The sequence below is a fragment of the Ambystoma mexicanum genome, chromosome 1p, assembly GCF_040938575.1.
Source record: "Ambystoma mexicanum isolate Mex_15411 chromosome 1p, UKY_AmexF1_1, whole genome shotgun sequence".
In the NCBI taxonomy this organism is placed as follows: domain Eukaryota; kingdom Metazoa; phylum Chordata; class Amphibia; order Caudata; family Ambystomatidae; genus Ambystoma; species Ambystoma mexicanum.
This window is the reverse complement of record NC_090921.1, coordinates 1,152,989,537-1,153,007,600: the sequence shown is the minus strand read 5'-3', so window position 1 is coordinate 1,153,007,600 and position 18,064 is coordinate 1,152,989,537. Positions and strand designations below refer to the sequence as shown.

The 18,064-nt window shown below is 43.0% G+C and overlaps 1 protein-coding gene across 3 annotated transcripts in view; it reads left to right on the top strand.

Moving 5' to 3' along the window:
- LOC138450253 (B-cell receptor CD22-like) overlaps nucleotides 1-18,064 on the top strand; it is a 695,432-nt gene that overhangs the window by 424,481 nt on the left and 252,887 nt on the right. The window lies entirely within an intron of this gene.

Below are 18,064 nucleotides of genomic sequence, written 5' to 3'. Positions count from 1 at the left end.
ATTAACAATGATGTTCCCATTCTATCTCAAAGGCTTCTTACATTATGACTGGTAACATGTTGGTAACACAGAATGATATCAATGTCATTATTTATAACATCCCTCAAATCCTTTTGCGTCCCTTTATTATGTGGGAAACGCAATCTGTTACAAGGATGTTCACAGGTTGGGCCTAATTACAAGTATGGCAGAGCAGGAATTAATTGGCGTTAACGGATTTACTGCCAATGTTCCCGCTTCCCCATAGTAAGATTATGGCCCTGGAATGGAGGATTTACCTCCAGCATCATGCTTCAGGTAAATCCTCCAACTCCTTATCGAAACATCATCAAAATCGGCGGACAACTCATGAAACCCTTTCTTTAATGAGGATCTGGCCACAGCATCTAAGAGGGAAAGTGCTCTTTCTATCCAGCGACCACTCGTTTCTGTAGACAGGTCCTCTTCTGTACAAATAGACTTGCCTATAGCTGGAACGCTGGTTTTCAGGCCACGACATTTTGCCAGTCTTAGTACTGCACACATGCCCCTTGCCTAGATGGGCTTGCATCCTTCTATCCATGTGAGTGAAGGCAATGTTTCATTTGTTGAGGTGTTTGCCAGTGCTGAGCACCCAGACTTGTTTCTGAGCACCAACACTTCACGTCTCACACTCAGTCAATTTTATGTGGTGTTTTGACAAGTTAATATTTTTTGAATATCCGGCAATCTTAGTTGCACAACGAGCAAAATCAGCGTGAGCCATGCTGGCAGTGATGTGCTAGTTATCTAGTTTCATGACTAACAATGAGGCGGAAGGTGATAGTGATGGGCAATCATGCTGGTCATGCAAGCACCTTACTTTAGTCAGCCTATATGACAGTGGCTGTGCTCTGTTACTGTGATAACTGGCAGCAAAGCTGCAACTGGATGGGTGGCTCGAGCATATGGTGCAGGCAGCAGCCAGGATACTAGATAAAACTCACCAGTTCAGCAGGCAGGCAATAAAGTGCATGTATGTGCGCCTATGCCAGTGTGTTGCCTCCTTTGCTGTGCAGTCAGAGCCACTCAGCAGGCACTTCCTCTTTTTATTCTGTTATGCACCAACATGCAGGGTCATGCCATGCTGCAACCCCACTGACTCTTACAGACTGGCACATGACTGTGATTAGTGCTGCACTGTCACCTTTAACATTATTGGGGTGCAGTGACAGCCATTATAGAGAGGCTAGACCATTGTAATGCTCTTCTTATGGGGGCCCAAACATTTCAAATGAAAAGACTATAGGTGGCCCATAATTCTGCTGTCAGGATAATGTTCTCATTACCTAGAAAGACAGCCATTTCACAATATCGGAGGAATCTCCACTGGCTTCCAGTTCAGCTAAAAATTCTGTTTAAGGTGCACTGTCTGGTTTTCAAATGCATTCATTGGTTGGCACAAGCCTAGTTGACTACTTGTACTGCCCTCAACAACAACTTCGACAAAGGACCAGTACTTTCTGCAAGTCCCACTGACAAGAACAACTATTTGGGTGATAGGTGGTTCTCAACTTTTTGCCCCGGTTCTGGAATTCCCTTCCACTGGAACTCTGGGGGACCGATTAATTGACTGTATTTAGAAAACACTTAAAAACACATCACTTCATATACAATGTGTCAATCACTTGATAGGCTTAGGAGACAGTGCGGTGCAGTATCTACTGTATCAGTTATTAGATCAGCGCCTAGATGCAGTCAGTGGGCCTCATTACGACCCTGGCTCCCGCGGTATGAACGGTGCCGGTAAGGTACCGGCACCGTTCATACTGGGCGCCACATTTCGAGTTTGCTCGCGGGTGGCAGTATGCACGTCTGGTCTGGCCAGAAGTGCATACCGGCACCAGCGAGCACACCAGGATGCTTACAACGGACCCATCATTAACGGGTCCGTTGTTAGCACCCTGCCCATTCCCACTGAGCCCTATGGGGGCTCAAATGGGAATGGGACATACCGGTTCTGGGTCCCGAAAATGGGAATTACCGGACCTGCAAAAGTCAGAATGGCCCGGTAATTCCCTTTTTTCAGGGCCCGGACACTAGTTTGGAGGTAGCCATGCCGGTAATGACGGCATGGCTACCTCCAAACTCGTAATGAGGCCCAATGCTTGGTCGCCCTGGGGTATGCACCATACAAATACTTAAATCAATCAATCAATCAACAAGAGGACAGCCACCAGCCATCAAACACCAACACCAGCAAATTAAGTTCACCGAAAAGGCCACGGTAAAGGAGGAGTGCCTGTGCTGAGTGCCAATTTACAGAAGGTGTTCGGGCAAGTTCATCAGTTCAGGCATGATTTTGCCTGCTTATGTCCATGGCTACTATAGGATGAAAACAGTTTTGCTCTATTTTCCGTATGTAGAAGGTGAAATTGCCACCTACGGAACCAGAGAAAATGAATAGCAAGTATGACGTGTTTCACAGCTGATATGTTACGTTATTTTGACTGGTATTTGTGAATCGCCCATCTGCCCTTGTTGATGCACACATCACCCCCAATGAGCCATGAGAATCAGTGCTGGAACCCTAAATATGTTGACGTGGGGAGCAGCAGTGGGTGAGGGCAGCAGAGGGCAGGGAGCTGCCACCCCGATGTGCAGATATACGCAAGAAAATATTTGCTCCTGAAACGTATTGATTTACAAATGAAACTCTCGGTGGAGGGTTGAAGTTATCCCTCTACCATCGTGGGCCAGGGTACGTTTGGAAGGTGACAGGCCTTACACATAACCCATTGGTCGCAATGCGTCTATTTCCATTCACCCTTGCCACATTTCAGTGGCGAAAATGTAGTGAAAAGAGCAAAATGCTATTGGATGTGCAGAATAATTTGTATTCAGGGCACTGCAATGCAGAAGCATTCTGAGGGAGTGGTCGAAGTGTACGAAAAGAAGTAGTGGAACTATCTTCCCTGCTGGCCTGCCCCCGCTACCCACACAACCCATCACCACGCCCGTTCCCACACACAATACAAACCCCCAAACAAATGCACCTGCTGTTTGAGAAAAGGTTCAGCGCAGTGCACTGAAAGTGCAAGTTTCAACTGCTTCCTAAACTTTTATTTGAAAACTAAACACTTCCGGAACAGTTTCTTTTTAAAATAAAAGTATAAACTTTAACTTAATTTAAAAAAGTAGAGGAGTACCACTCCCAACCGCCTCCGCCCACTTTGATCTCTGTTCTGAAGAAACCCCTGCCTATGCTACATTTTGTCTGTGTGGAGCCTGCAACATGGTCAGCCAGTCACAGGGCAAAGATCAACAGAGGGAATTTACTGACACTTTATTACCACAAAAAAATTCCGACTTTTAAAAATTATTTTATTTTGGGGTCCCCCCAAACCTGCCCATTTTACAATGCTTATAATCCCGTCCCAACCCGCTCCCTACCCTTTTTAATCCCTTACGCCACCCCTCATATATATATTTAAAATACATTTGGTATTTTTTTGGTTTTTAAGTTTAGGTAAAAATGTTATTCGTTATTGTATTTTCGGTAACATCTGGTTAGAAGGGAATACATCCTGGAGTATATCTTTTTCAGGAATAAGTGGTTTACTCCTGCTCTCATCTTTCACACCCCGTACTACCCTCAACATATTTTGTGTCTGGGAAGAAACTACATGCACAAACCCATTTCCGGGCCCAGTTTCACTTTCTTAATTCTGCCCACATGGAAAATGCATGTTTTCCACACAGTTGTGTGTGCACTTGACACACACAAGTAGGAAGAAACATCTGTTAAACAAAGGCTATGCCTGCACAGCAAAACACTGCCTGAAGGTTAGCAACCCTGTAATGCTCCACTCACCATCTCGAGCATCTGGAGGGCGAAACCTGGCACATCTCATTAAACAGCAGTTACAGGAGCAGAACAGTAATGAATCCCCTGCTCAATTAACTGAAACAGCAAATGAGCATTAGCAAAGTCATTAGTGTTGGCAGTCACCATATCAAATACCCACCCTTACAGGTGCCGCCATCATATGGCAATTGCAGCCTCAAATGCCCCGGTTAATGCATGTTTATGCCTGATATGCTCCCAGACGTAAGGCATATCCGTGCATGTGCAGGCACAGCTAGCATATGCCATTTACAGACTTACATTCCGTGATTATGCCATCATATGCACGTTAATTAGCCATATGTAAGGTATAGACATGGAGATGTTGACATCATATGCAAGATTCAGCCTCTAATGCCCCACAAATGTCATTATAAGCCGAGTATAATCACTATATGCAATATTTAGCCCCACATGTTCAGATGATGAGAGCATATGTCATTTTCAGCCTGTGATACCTCAGTAATGCCATCAAATATCTGCTATGACACAACATGTAGGGTTTAGCCTGCTAGGTGTTGCTAAAATATGTCAAGTCCAGTCTCAAATGTTTGTCTATGTTAGCAACTGACCACTGTACAAAAAAGAGGAGGGTATAATGTTCCCTGGAATACAAATTGGGGATGCAGATCTGTGGGCCCCGTGGTGTGAGTATGACTCACAGGACTGTAAAAGCATGCTGCAGTTAGCATCACATTAGATGTTATTTGAAACGTGTGTCTTACAATTGTTTCCTGAAGTGCTTGGGAGTGTGGGTTAGTGTGATCGGTGGTAGGATCTTATTCTTTACTACTGGAGCACTTAAGGGGAAGGTCTTGTTTCTCTTGTTCTCTCTTTTGCTTTTATTTGCTCCCAGCCAATGAGATTCTTGATCTGGTTGGTGCTTTGCCTCCCACGTTTCTAGGCCAGGTATTCTGGTGTCTTGATCATCATGGTGTATAATCTGAGTAGACTGACGATAAGATGGTTTGGGCCTGTATGAGGAGCCAGTGTAGTTTCTCCTGAATGGGGTGAATTACTGAATCTCTTCTGATCTGTGAAAAATGTGCATGTGGCATGTTAACTGTTTTGGTCGGTGTCCGTGTGGAAGTTTGGCCCCCAACAAGGAAGTTGTCACCTTCGTCAAGGTGTGGGAGTACCAAATATTGGACTAGTTGAAGATGAGGCCTGGAATGAAAGGCATTATTCTGAGGAGAACATAAACGTGGTGCCACATCAGTGTTTTCTTGACAATATGGGCCTTGAAAGATCACAGTTGATGCTCTATCCCAGGCATGTTTCAGTGGATTGCATTTGGGTGAGAATCCATTGTGTCATAGTTGTGTCAGCCATTCCTGCACTGTGGCTATACTGGTGACATTCCTCAGAAGGATAGGTGCCTGCCATGCAGGATGGTATCTGGGAAAGACAGTGTTTTCGGTAGTGGATATAAATGTCGAAGTTCACAATTAGGTAGTGATGCATGCCATCTGTGTTCTTGTGGTGATGTCAAGTTTTGTGAGGAGATCGTGTGGGACTTTGCAGGTTCTGGGTCCACAGTGGTATGCATATACGTCTTTCCTAACAAACTGATATCTGTTAGTGAGGTACCCACAGGACAACCTCAGGGCCATGTTGTTGAATCTGATGTATGGGGCAAGGATGTTGATGAGTGCTTTGTGATCAGTGGAACGGAAGTATGGAGCATTGTCAAGAAGGATCAGGATGCATGTGTGTAAGATATAAATTTGCAGGTGCTGTCATCACATGGCAAATTCAGCCTCAAATGCCTCCAATAATGCCATGAAAGGCCTAGCAAGTTGTTCAATTAAAATCATAGCCACACATGTTTTGCTATTGTATGCTAAGTGCAGCCTCAAATGCCCCAAACATGGCTATATACATATATGCCTGATTTTGACACCAGCTGTAAGGTAAGCCTTGTAGGTGTTGTTAATATGCCGAGTGCAGTCTCAAATGCCACGACAGTGCCATTGTATGCTTGGGATGTCACCGAATGAAAGCTGTAGCAGTGTTGGTGCTGACATCATATGCCAAGTGCACTTTTAAATGCCCCAGTAATGCCATCACATGCATGGTATAGTCTTTATATTTAAAGCATGATATTGCAGTGTAATGGAGGACCCGAATTAAATATATATTGAATCAACAGCTGAATGAAGTGCTTGGCCCCCCCACTTAAATCTAAGCAGAGAAAGTCGTACGGACTAATATGATGTTGTAATTATGTGAAATTGGTATTCATAATGTTAGTATATACACGTTTTCAAAAAAGCATCGTATTTATAAGGTAGAAACATGTCATTACCATGATGTAGTAGGGTGGCAAGGCACAGAATGGACAATAACATTTTCTGTACATAGACAGAAAATTGCCTGGGCTAAATGCCTTTAATGAAAATGCATGTACTGAAAATGTGGCTAAAATGAGCAGAAAGTGTAGAATGAGATCATTTTAAAGTTGAAACATTCAAGGGTGGTAAGCTGTCAGAAACTTGACGAATGGGCAGAACCTAGACTTTTATTAGGCTCTGTCTGAAAACCTTATCTGAAGAATCCAGCTGCACAAATTATAAATTGAACAGAGCACTGAAGAAGAGTCAGGAATGCATGCTAGAGCGTATTTCATTCTGAAGGGTTAGACCAATTAAAAATAATTGCCCAATGAGCTAATGTTTAACGATGAAGTTGTCTAAGACTGTGCAGGAAACCGTGGGGGCAAATTGCTCCCTCGCAGTTTGCTATAAAATGAGCTCTGTGTAATGCTGGGGAGGTGGTTGAGTGAGGGAACTTGACTACCGCGGATAGGTGTGGACTGTGTCAGCAGTGGCAAGAAATAAACCCTTTTGAACTTAACAGTCTCTGTGCTGATCTATTGAGTTGTCCTTATTGAATTGTGTTGGAGTATGTGAATCCTGCACCCCAACCTCCTCAAGGTGCAGCTATCTTGTTTTACAGGTACTAGAGCATGTGCTCTGATCTACGGCCCCGTCAGAGGACTCTGCGCCCTCCAGTACATTTGGTAGCAGAGGATGGTTATTGACACAAGTAACTCTAGGTCTTTCGGCAACATCACGAGTCCTTCGCCATTTCGGGCTGAGTAGACTGTGAAGCTCCCCTTAGACAATGGTAGTATAATTAAGACTGCAGTCGGAGCCTGAAGGGACCCGGTTTATCCCTTCCCATCTCTACGGGCGGCGGACCAGATGAAAACCTGAAAAAGGCAGTGAACGCAAGGGTTGGCGGGAGAACAAAACAAAAGGTGAGTGAAAGCTGCCCTAGCCGATAGAAACAGGGACACAGAGAAAGAGAATAATGGCAATCAAGATTTGGGAACACACCAAAACATTAACTGCATTTAAAAATCAATTACAAGAGTAAATGCATGCAGCCGACCAGATCTTGTCTGATTTTGACATGTCACGATATGTTGTCTAATTGTTGTATGTTAAGGCTGTTCATGTGATTTATCTTATGGCATAACTGAATGTGCACTGTAAAAATATTGGAACTAGTATAAAAATGATATTTTAAGCTAAATTAAAAAATTGGCGTCAAGCCATGGTTTTGAAATTGCAAAAAATTGCATTAAAATAGGTGATCAGATATTATAGTTTAAAGCACACACATTCGTGGTGATTGCAGCCCAAAAAGAGTTAAACAGCCTGTGAAAAGTGCAAAAAAGCTGGTACACGTTAAGCAAACATATTTTGTTTCAAACCAGCAGCTATGGAGTTAAATTTGTGATGTCCTCGTAGAAGACAAAATAACTGATAAATCATGCTAAGAACAATGGATTTTTCGCATTAAAATGACTGAGTTGTAGTGATTTAGGGAAGTGCTGTTCTCGTGCGTTAAGAGCGCGACAAGAGAAATAAAAACATGCTTGCTTTATGGCCCACGTAAGTGAGCAGTGATTTGACAAGAAAGGAATGTGCAAAGACAGTTTTTGAGATAAACACTGCCCGACAAATGACCCTGCCTTGCAAAGCTGCATGAAAAAAAAGACAGGCTAACAGCCGATGTAATTGTTAGGCTATTTTAGTGATCTGGAAAATGCTCGAGTGAATGTGTTTTATACATTGCATGTATTTTTGGAAAATAAGGTGCTTTACATACAAAATGAGTGAGTTCCATGGTAGAACAGCCCAGTTGTGAATGTTAAAGGCAGATATATATATATATATATAATACTGACAAGAAGGGTCTGTAGGGCCAACAAGAGTGATGCATTCTGATAAGTATGAACAGGCATTGGCAAAAACACATCTTTGCTTGGTGCCAATGAGTTTTGGCAAAGAAATGCATTCGTTTTCTGATAGCCTGTGCCTGTCTCACCCGGCTACTGAGTGTGTGGGAACATTCAGTATTGCGTAGAGGCCTTACTCTCTGTGAGACATACTATGCGGCTGTGCAGCATTTAAGACAAGCATTTAAAATGTATAAAAGATTAAATGAGATGCCTAGGATCACACAGCGTTTAAGGGGTGAAGCTGTGATTTGTGCCAATATTGCAATTCCAAGCAGTTGAGCACTTTCTCTTATAGCTCTCACCATGAACTAAAACAATCTAATGTTATAAAACTGACTTGTAAGAGTATGCAACCCGTATTTCCAAACCTGACAATTCTAAAACCCAAAATATTACAGACTGGGGCTACACAACATGGGAATGATTTTAGCATCAGTTCTCAATTATCAAGGGAAGTTCAAGCATGCAAGTAGGTAAAACCTTGCAGAAAACAGCACAGTAATGCAAGGGATCCTATATGATTTGACCAGGATCACTGTGCCGTCTGCTGGCATAGCCAGGATACAAGCATGAACACTTTTGCTGCACAGTCTCGAATTTGCATACTTGTTTGCTGCTTGGACAGATATTCCATGCACATCTTTTAAGGGATTGCTTAGGTTTTAAGAATGCCCAGCTGAGCAAACTAATTTTAACCCCTATCTGGTGCAGGAACAGTGCTGCTAATCGCGCCGCTTGTGCTGCAAACCCAAGTATTTGTGCAGGTATATTTGTGAACTGCAGATTTAAAAACGGTTCAGCCAGCCTCACTGGGATGTGCCCTTCTGATCCTTCACATGAACACATATCCCTACAATAAGTGCTTAACACACTGAGACAACTTCTGAACCTCCGTGGATGAATACGGATTTCAACTTTGACTAATGCACACAATCAGCAACATTCCCAAAGGTCGTGTTACCCAACTATGTATTCCACAATGAAAACGAAAGGCATTGAATGTTTTAATTGAGCAAGGCAGAATGTACTTGTCAAAATCGACAGGCAATGGGTTTGAAGCCTCAGCAGCATGCAATCAAATTGTCCTGGCATGTGCTATTTAAGCCTAATGTAAACTGGAATCTTGCTTTAGACCAGGCATCATCGTGGGGGGCCCTGGGCAGCCACCCCATGAGCCCTCCAATAAAAACGTCTCTGGGGTCTACTGACGTCTGGTAAGGAATGAGCGATTCCTAGTAGCATGGAGCATGCAGAAGCCTGTAGGCATTGTGATGTTATTAAAAGGAAGGGGCTTGCAAATTACAGTAAAAGGCATACACTAGGGGCTGCGTGATGAAGCATCGCCTGTGGTTATAGGACAAATAGATATATATTGTGGTTACTATGAATGAGCTGCATGTTAAGCTCACACTGGATAGAGTATATTAAGTAAAACACAGCATAGTGGTTAATTTATCAAAAGGGGGATAAGTACAGACACTGATGGGGGAACTGATAGAGGTAGTAACCAAAGCAGGGTTGAGAATTTTACGGAAATGAGAATGGATGGTTCTGCGCCAAGTTCACTAGAAAAGCATTCCATGATTTGGGGACAAGACGGGGGAGCTTAGCCCTGTGGCATTAGCCCCTTTGGTTAATGGGGACAGCAGTGGGTAACAAGGAGTCCATGAGCAAGAGCACTGGGGAGTAGCACAGGATTTAAGAAAAGCTTGCCTCTCGCATTGCATGTCGAAATCGCTTCTCACCTATGTAGGCCCTGCAGCAACGCGTGTGTATGTGTGTATGTATTGTTAAGTGCTGTATGGAAACAGAATGCTAGCAGTAGTGGTGAATTTTAACACTAAGGTTGCAGGGTGAGCACGCCTAATCGACTTGTTAAACTGGGATTTTGATCCTTGCATGGGGAGGGGAATTCAAGGCTGTGTATGACCATCCTGCGCACCCAATAGGGAACCAGTGATGACAATGAAACAGGTCTTAGCTCCATTTCTATTTCTTTAGATTGTGGGGTGGCAAGAAGTCTGGTGCAGGTAGGCAACCTGACCCTGGCTGAGCATCAGATAAGATATTGGCTGGGTCAGTGTGCCAGCAGTCCCAGTGGCACATACATGCAGGATGCCAGCAACTTAGACAAATGGAATATGGCAGTCAGTGTATGAATGTTGCTTGCTATAGCATGCGTGGCTTTGAAGGAGCTAGAGAATGGAGGTCATAGTCTAATTTAGCTGTCTCCTCGCTCTCAACCTCTTTCTGGGCTAGCAGAGATCCTTTAAAGGGCAGAGTCTATGTCTGTGCATATCTGTGAATGCCACCAGCCTCATACATGTCACTCAATGGTGTGCTGTCTGGACACGTGGCTTTCATACCCTTTGGTTGCAGACACCTTGGCTCAGATATTGTTTTGTATTTCTGATATGTGGACTTTTAGTTAAGTTTATTGTGTATGTGCGTTGCATGGCAGAGGCACAGTGTTCCCAGTTTTGGTGAACTGCCTTGGGGGGTGTTGATAGGTGCTTTATTTTAGAAAATTGTAGTAATATGCATTATTTGTCAATGCCTTCGGATTAGTCCAGTTCAGATGTTCGTGAGCTGGGAAAAAAACCATTGCCGACATTTCTGTGGATTCCAGGCTGTTTAGACTCATAATTAGGCCAGGATTTGTGATGTCATGTTTCTGTGGGCTTGGACAGTAAATTGCACATCTTGGAAGCCATTTTTCCAAAATGCCTTGCAGAGGGAGAAGCCACCGGCAAACTGATTGGTGTGAGGTGGCCTAGCTCGCTCCCAAATTCCCACCAAGATGTGTACGCCTCACCAACTTCCAAAGTCACCAGGCGCCACTGGGCTGAACTGACCCTAGCAGCAGCATCAGTTAAATATGCCAGCGCTGTGTAAGACTTACATTTGTGACTTTAAAAAAGTAGCCTTTCCTCCATGGCTAGCCAGTGAGCAGCTCATCTGGCGCAAAGTCATGTGTATTCTTTCAAAGAATACTGAGAGTTGCATATTGCAGCACTCTGCACTTTTAGAGCCTGTGAGGATTTTCTGAGATGCCTGCAAGGATGGCAGTGTAGTAATACAATTTAACACTAATAAGGACACAAGAAATGAATGAGCAGGGTTTCCTTAAGTATGGCGGGGAAAGGAAAGTGCCGGAGGCCTTAGCATATATGATATTGAAAGGGAAGTAATGACACAGGGACGTCGTCCCACCAAAAGGATAGAGGTAGCGGAAGTGACATCTCATGACCCGTGACCCCTGATGACATATCTGTAGGAAAAGTTTTTAAAAAAAATCTATTTTAAGGTAGAAAAGGAGACCGCGGAGCAACAAGGGATACTTCAGGGGCTGCAGCCACAACCCCTGGCAACCCCCAAATGACGTCTCTGCAATGGCACTCTAACGATAAAGTGGTAACAAACAGAGTGTTGCATGTAACCTGGCATGGCATGAGCAAGGTTTTTTTTTTACAGCTACAGAAGTAGTGTTAGAATTAAAAGAGAGAGTGATAAACTTCATGAGATGAAGAGCAAGTGATTTTACATGGGGTTTTAAATCAACGTGCAGGCAGGAGCAGGCACTGCCCTGTAGCTGAATGGTCCATTGCCATTCGTGCGTTCTATAATTTTTTACTTACAATGCCCCCTGAAATTAAAAGAGGATACTGGATCATCTGTGACCTCCTTTTGGGGAATTTTGGGGATAGCACACATGTAGTGAAGGGGGTTTTGGGGTGCTCCTAAAGGCTTTTTCTAGGAGCTCCACCGTGGCTGGTAGGACAGTCTGCATGGAGTCATACCAGGGGTGGTAGTTTACAATTTTGAGGCCTTGTCAGCCAGAGTGGAGAACATTTTTATTATATAGGGAAAAACTTTTGGTTTGAGACGGGCGGTTGAGATTCTGGTATTGTAGGAATTAGATGAATGAAGAAAGACTTGAATGACAAAGCGTGAAAGCATGATGACAGTGTTGAGGTTACCAAGGAAAGCATGATTATTTAGGGCATGCCTTAGTTAAACACAAGCAATTTTGAAGGCATGAACGCGGCAGAAGGCCAATGAGATTGGGTGAGTGAGAAGTAAAAAATGTTTAGTATTTTTGCAGGATAATGAATAGAGCCAGTGGTATGACCTGGCGGAGAAATGATGACATATTTTTAGAAATTCAGGCGCAGGCTGCGAATTATGAACATTTGCAGACACGAGGTAGAAAAAGATGGCCTCCAGGAAAATAAAGGCAGCCATAAAATAGGGAAATATGGCAAATAAATAAAAGAGCAAGCAGAATGAAATAAGAATCATGAAGGACAGTAGGGGTTCAAGTAAGGATTCCGGGGGGGGGTCACCCGAGATAAAAACGTAAGGATTCCGGGGGGGCACCCGAGAGAAAAACATAAGGGTTTGGGGGGGCACCCGAGAGAAAAACGTAAGGATTACCAGGGGGGCACCTGAGATAAAAACGTAAGGATTACCAGGGGGGCACCTGAGATAAAAACGTAAGGATTCCCCTTGTTCCTGCGCTTTAAAGAGTGGTCAGAAGAAACGTGAACGCAGGGCCCACAGTGGGGGGACGATTAGGCTACGTTGACTATTAAAGACGGCATCAAAGGGGTTTGTTTACATCCCATGTCGGGGTATTGATTAGAAGGCAGGTATATGTGTGTCCAGCTGGTATTTGTCTAGTCTGTGAAGTGTCTGTTATACATGTCCTGTTGTATGTCAAATGTAAGGAATTGTGTCTCCTTGTTAGTTGAAATCAAGTAAAAGTTTAATGCGATTCTACAGTTGAGAAGGAATCGCACATAGATTGATGTTCTTGAGTAAATTGGCGGTATAAATAATTTGGCGGGAAGGGACTGTATTGGAGCTCGCTGCATTCGATGCTTGCTCATAGTAATGGGAGTTTTGGACTCACATAAGGATATCAATAGAAACAGAGTTAGGCCCGGAAAACATTGCTCCAATTGGAGGAGTGGGTTAAAGGTACCGCCCACAAGATGTTTATGCCACGGCCACAAATTGAGTCTTAATCTAAAGCCATCTTACAACGCATGGCAACTTACTTGCATGCCGCATATAAAAAATAAAAATAAAAAAAAGGTTAGAAAACGCTATGCTGTTCTCAAATTGTGAAAAATATAAGAACAAGGACAGGAGGAAGAGCCTCCAGCAGCTTGGATGCTAAAAAATATGCACTGAGGGAGGTGGGGGGGTGCGAGACACCTGCAGCAACGCCTGCCCCATCTGAAACAGGAACCGAGGGAAGTAGGCCTGAGGGACTCTACCCATTAAAGAGAGCTAAAAGCAGCCACAGAGTATAGTAACCCCGCTTATGAGTCGCCTTCATACAGTAGTAACAAAAATCAAGGGACGGAAGGATAGGAAGGAAAGTTAGGCTAAGGCGGAAACAGCTTTACCGGGAAGAGCAAGAAAAGCAGCTCGATCGCAAACCAGAGAGCAGCCTATGAACGTGACAGACAGAAACAGCAAAGTTTGAGGAAAAGCAAAAGGTACATGAAAGAAGGGATGAGGAAGTTCAAAGGAAAAATGAATGTAGCGATAAAGAAGAAAAGGAAGAAGATAGGGTCAGAGAAGAGGCGAGGAAGCGCAAAAGGATTGGTCACAGAAATAAATAAATACATCAGGAAATACTGAAAATGAGTGCTTATCTTGAATCAAAAATGAATAAAGGGAAAATTGAGAAATGGGAACAATTGGGCAAATGAATAAAAGGATAAGGGATACACTCAAAAGCATAAAGTGAAAAAAAAACAAAAGGTGGAAAACAAATAGCACTTATGAGGTTTCCTGGCTAACAGAAAAAAAGGAGCTTTGGGCAATAAAAAACATCAGGAGACCATGAAGACCAAGAAAAGGAGTATGGCCGATAAAATTGGATCAATTAAAGGAAGGAAACTTGCACAAACCATTTTAAAGTAAATATGGTGAAGTAAGCAAAACAACTTGTGAATGCCAGTAACAATTTTGATTTCTTTTACAGACAAGCTATGGACCTCTTGCTTGAAAGCACAAGAAATTGTCTGCATGGCCTTAAACTAGGGAGAAAAAGAAAAAGGTAAGTACTAGTTCACGCCAAAAGGGCGTGGACACGCAATTGATCAACACTAAAGGTAAGAGGATCCAGGTGAGTAACAGGAAAAAGGTCGTAAGAGACACAAGGTCTTCAAAAGTTAGCTGTTTTCCCAAGATAGGTATAATCAGGTGTGGAAAGAGTAGAAAAATAGATGTCAATATGGCCATTTCAGACAACCACAGAAAACAGAAGTAAAATTGAAGGTGAGTAATCATTTTTCGTGTTCATAATGTCAAAAGGATTGATATGATAGAGATATGCAAGCATTCGAATAGGCAAACATTAATGGGAACAATAAAGGTGGAGGCACGTAGTAAGAATTGGTGCCATAGTGTTAGAAGACAGGGGTAGGCTAGATCAAGTTAAACAGGGACGGTGTGCAGCGAAACGCTTCTGTTTTATCTCTCTAGGATGAACACAAAGCACAAGCATAGACCATGGTCCAACTAACGGCAATAAAAGAACAGGAAGAATGGCAGCTAAGCTGAGGAAGTATGTGCAGCTAACCAGCAAGTATTTACTGCTAAGCTGAAGAAGTATGTGCAGCTAAGCAGCAAGAATTTACTGCCAACCTGGAAGAATGCAGCTAAGCTGAGCAAAGAACAAAGCTGAAATTAAGTATCCCCGCAGGGTGATTGGAAAATTGTTGTTTATGTGGACCAACAAATAGGGGAGAATGACCCAGAGTATTTTTTGCTAACAGAAAAGGAGGAAGGGGGTTAAAGTCGGGAGGAAAACCTGACCCCTTGCAAATGTCCGAATGACTTTTGCCTTTATTTTGACTTTCTACAGACGACGGGGAACCCCAAGGACGTTTCTGTCATCTACTATGGGCGTGCCTAGAAGACCAGGAAAGAAGAAGACATCTTTCTTTAATTGTTTTGTCTCCTTAGGGTTGCATGTGGCAACCGGAATGGGAAAATGTGTCCCATGAAGGACGTGATATATTGTGTGTTGTTGAAAAAAAATATCATTTTCTAAGCCAGCTGACACAGAGCTAGGAATGGGGGGTATTTTAGTTATGGTGTGAAAATTAACCACAAAAGGGAAATCTTTAAAAGGAAATGTTTTGTAGCTTGTCTAGGAGGCAGGAGTGTCAAATGAGATGGAATGTCTCGCAATTTCTAGGAAATAAGGTATAAGAGCCCAAGCAAAAGGAGGTTTTAAGGAAATGGGTGGGTAGGAAATGTGTTAAATAGTAGAGACCTGTTTATTTTACAAAAGAAACTCATTCCGTTTTTATCACAGGTACACGTCGAGGGTCCTGTATGCCTTGGAAAATTAACATTGAACCGCATGAGGAGAGAGTGAGGTCGTAGAGGAACCCAGTGAAAGCCTGACGCTGAATTGCATCTGCAAAAAAGACTCCCCCACCCCTGCATCCCCATGCTGAACCATCCCCTCTTGTGAACCTATTGAACAATTAACTCTTTTGAAAGAGAAACACTCTGGAAAAAAAGTGTACTTCTTGTGAAAAGAAAAAACAATGGACTTCTGGTCTAAGCATCAAAAGAACCTGGGAGATAGAGTGTGAAAACAGCACAATGGAAAGGAAAAGGCAACGGGACGCAGACGGTCCACTAACACCAAACTCATGACAACTACAACAGAAGATACAGAAAAGGAAAGAGTGTGGAAAAGAGGGAAGGACAAAGTGAAAACAATATGCATGGGCAGGAGAAGGTGATCAAGGAGAGACTGTACTTTGTTAGGGTGGGAGTTGCAGACAAGGTGTGACATACGAAGAGACAATGGGCTAAGGGGTTACCTCAAAGCTTGACCAAACCTCTCGAGTCTCACAATGGCTGTGAATCGTCTAAGGCATAGAGTTAGATTAAAGGTAGATTAAAGGTACACAATTACAGGAAGTAGGGCTTACATGGAAGGAGATGACACACACATGTTTGTTTAAAGAATGACAATACGCTAGTAAGTGCCGAAGTATAAGATTGTGTTAAGATGTGTTTAGATAAATATTAAGGAGAAATAGACATTGAATATGTTTAAAGTTGTTTTTTTACAAACAACTGAACTTTCAACACGGGGGAGTGTAATGGAGGACCCGAATTAAGTATATATTGAATCAACAGCTGACTGAAGTGGAGCCTCCCCCCCCCACTTAAACCTAAGCAGAGAAAGTCGCACAGACTAATATGATGCTGTAATTATGTGAAATTGGTATTCATAATGTTAGTATATACAAGTATTCAAAAAAGCATCGTATTTATAAGGTAGAAACATGGCATTACCATGATGTAGAAGGGTGGCAAGGCACAGAATGGACAATAACATTTTCTGTACATAGACAGAAAATCGCCTGGGCTAAATGCCTTTAATGAAAATGCATATACTGAAAATGTGGCTAAAATGAGCAGGAAGTGTAGAATGAGATCATTTTAAAGTTGAAACATTCAAGGGTGGTAAGCTGTCAGAAACTTGACAAATGGGCAGAACCTAGACTTTTAATTAGGCTGTGTCTGAAAACCTTATCTGAAGAATCCAGCTGCACAAATTATTAATTGAACAGAACACTGAAGAAGAGTCAGGAATGCATGCTAGAGCGTATTTCATTCTGAATGGTTAGACCAATTAAAAATAATTGCCCAATGAGCTAATGTTTAACGATGAAGTTGTCTAAGACTGTGCAGGAATAGGTGGGGGCAGATTGCTCCCTCACGTTTTGCTATAAAATGAGCTCTGTGTAATGCTGGGGAGGTGGTTGAGTGAGGGAACTTGACTACCGTGGATAGGTATGCACTGTGTCAGCAGTGGCAAGAAATAAACCCTTTTGAACTTAACAGTCTCTGTGCTGATCCACTGAGTTGTCCTTATTGAATTGTGTTGGAGTATGTGAATCCTGCACCCCAACCTCCTCAAGGTGCAGCTATCTTGTTTTATGGGTACTAGAGGGTATGCTCTGACCTATGGGCCCATCAGAGGACTCTTCGCTCTCCTGTACAGAAGGCGTATCCATCAAAGTGTATGTCAAGCCCAAACTCAAGTGCCACAATATTGCCATTGTATGCCTGGTATGCAAATCAACGGTACATATGTAGGAAATAGACACACATACCTAGGAACTGCCATTATATTCCAAGTGCAGCCTGGAATGACCCAATGATGACATCACATGTCTTCTAAGTATTTATATATATATTACACTGCCTGCGGTAGCAGTCGTGTAGTTATGGTTAAGTTGCTAAACCCATAGGAAGAGCACTTTTTGGGTGGCTTATAACTTCGCTCTCCTTGGACGAATCCTCACCAAACGTAAACAAAAATAAAAGCATAGGGCCCGCTCTGAAATTTCTTGGCAGGTTTCGTCAAGGGGGGTTCAAAGTTATAGAGGGGTAGCCAAAATTTTATTTTTTTCCATACCCTGAATGGAAAAATCTTGCTCATGCTTACAGCCAAAACCGCTGGACAGATTTTCACAAATTTGCGGCAGGAGCAGTGACGGCTTGGTCCCAAAGGCGTGCTTTTGTAAATTTGGTAAAAATCCATCCAGTAGTTTTTTTTAAAACAGGCAAAATTTAGGTTAAAAAATGTGTGATATCTGGCCCCGCTCCGTGCACCCATTTGCCTGTCCGGTCTGTGGACAGGCATATGATTGTCTAGAGGGTGACGTGATGTCCGCGGACATCAGATGTGCCCCCTGATTGGATGGTGAAAAGCATGAAGAGCATCAGATTTTTGGAAACACCTGCTATGTTGGACTTTGGCCGATTTCCGCGGACATTGCAATAAAAACATATAAAAAACACAACATTACAGTTGTCAAACTTATCAAACAATCTCTGGAGAGGTGAGGGGTGATGTGGATGGGATGGGATATGGCCATAAGAAGCCAAAA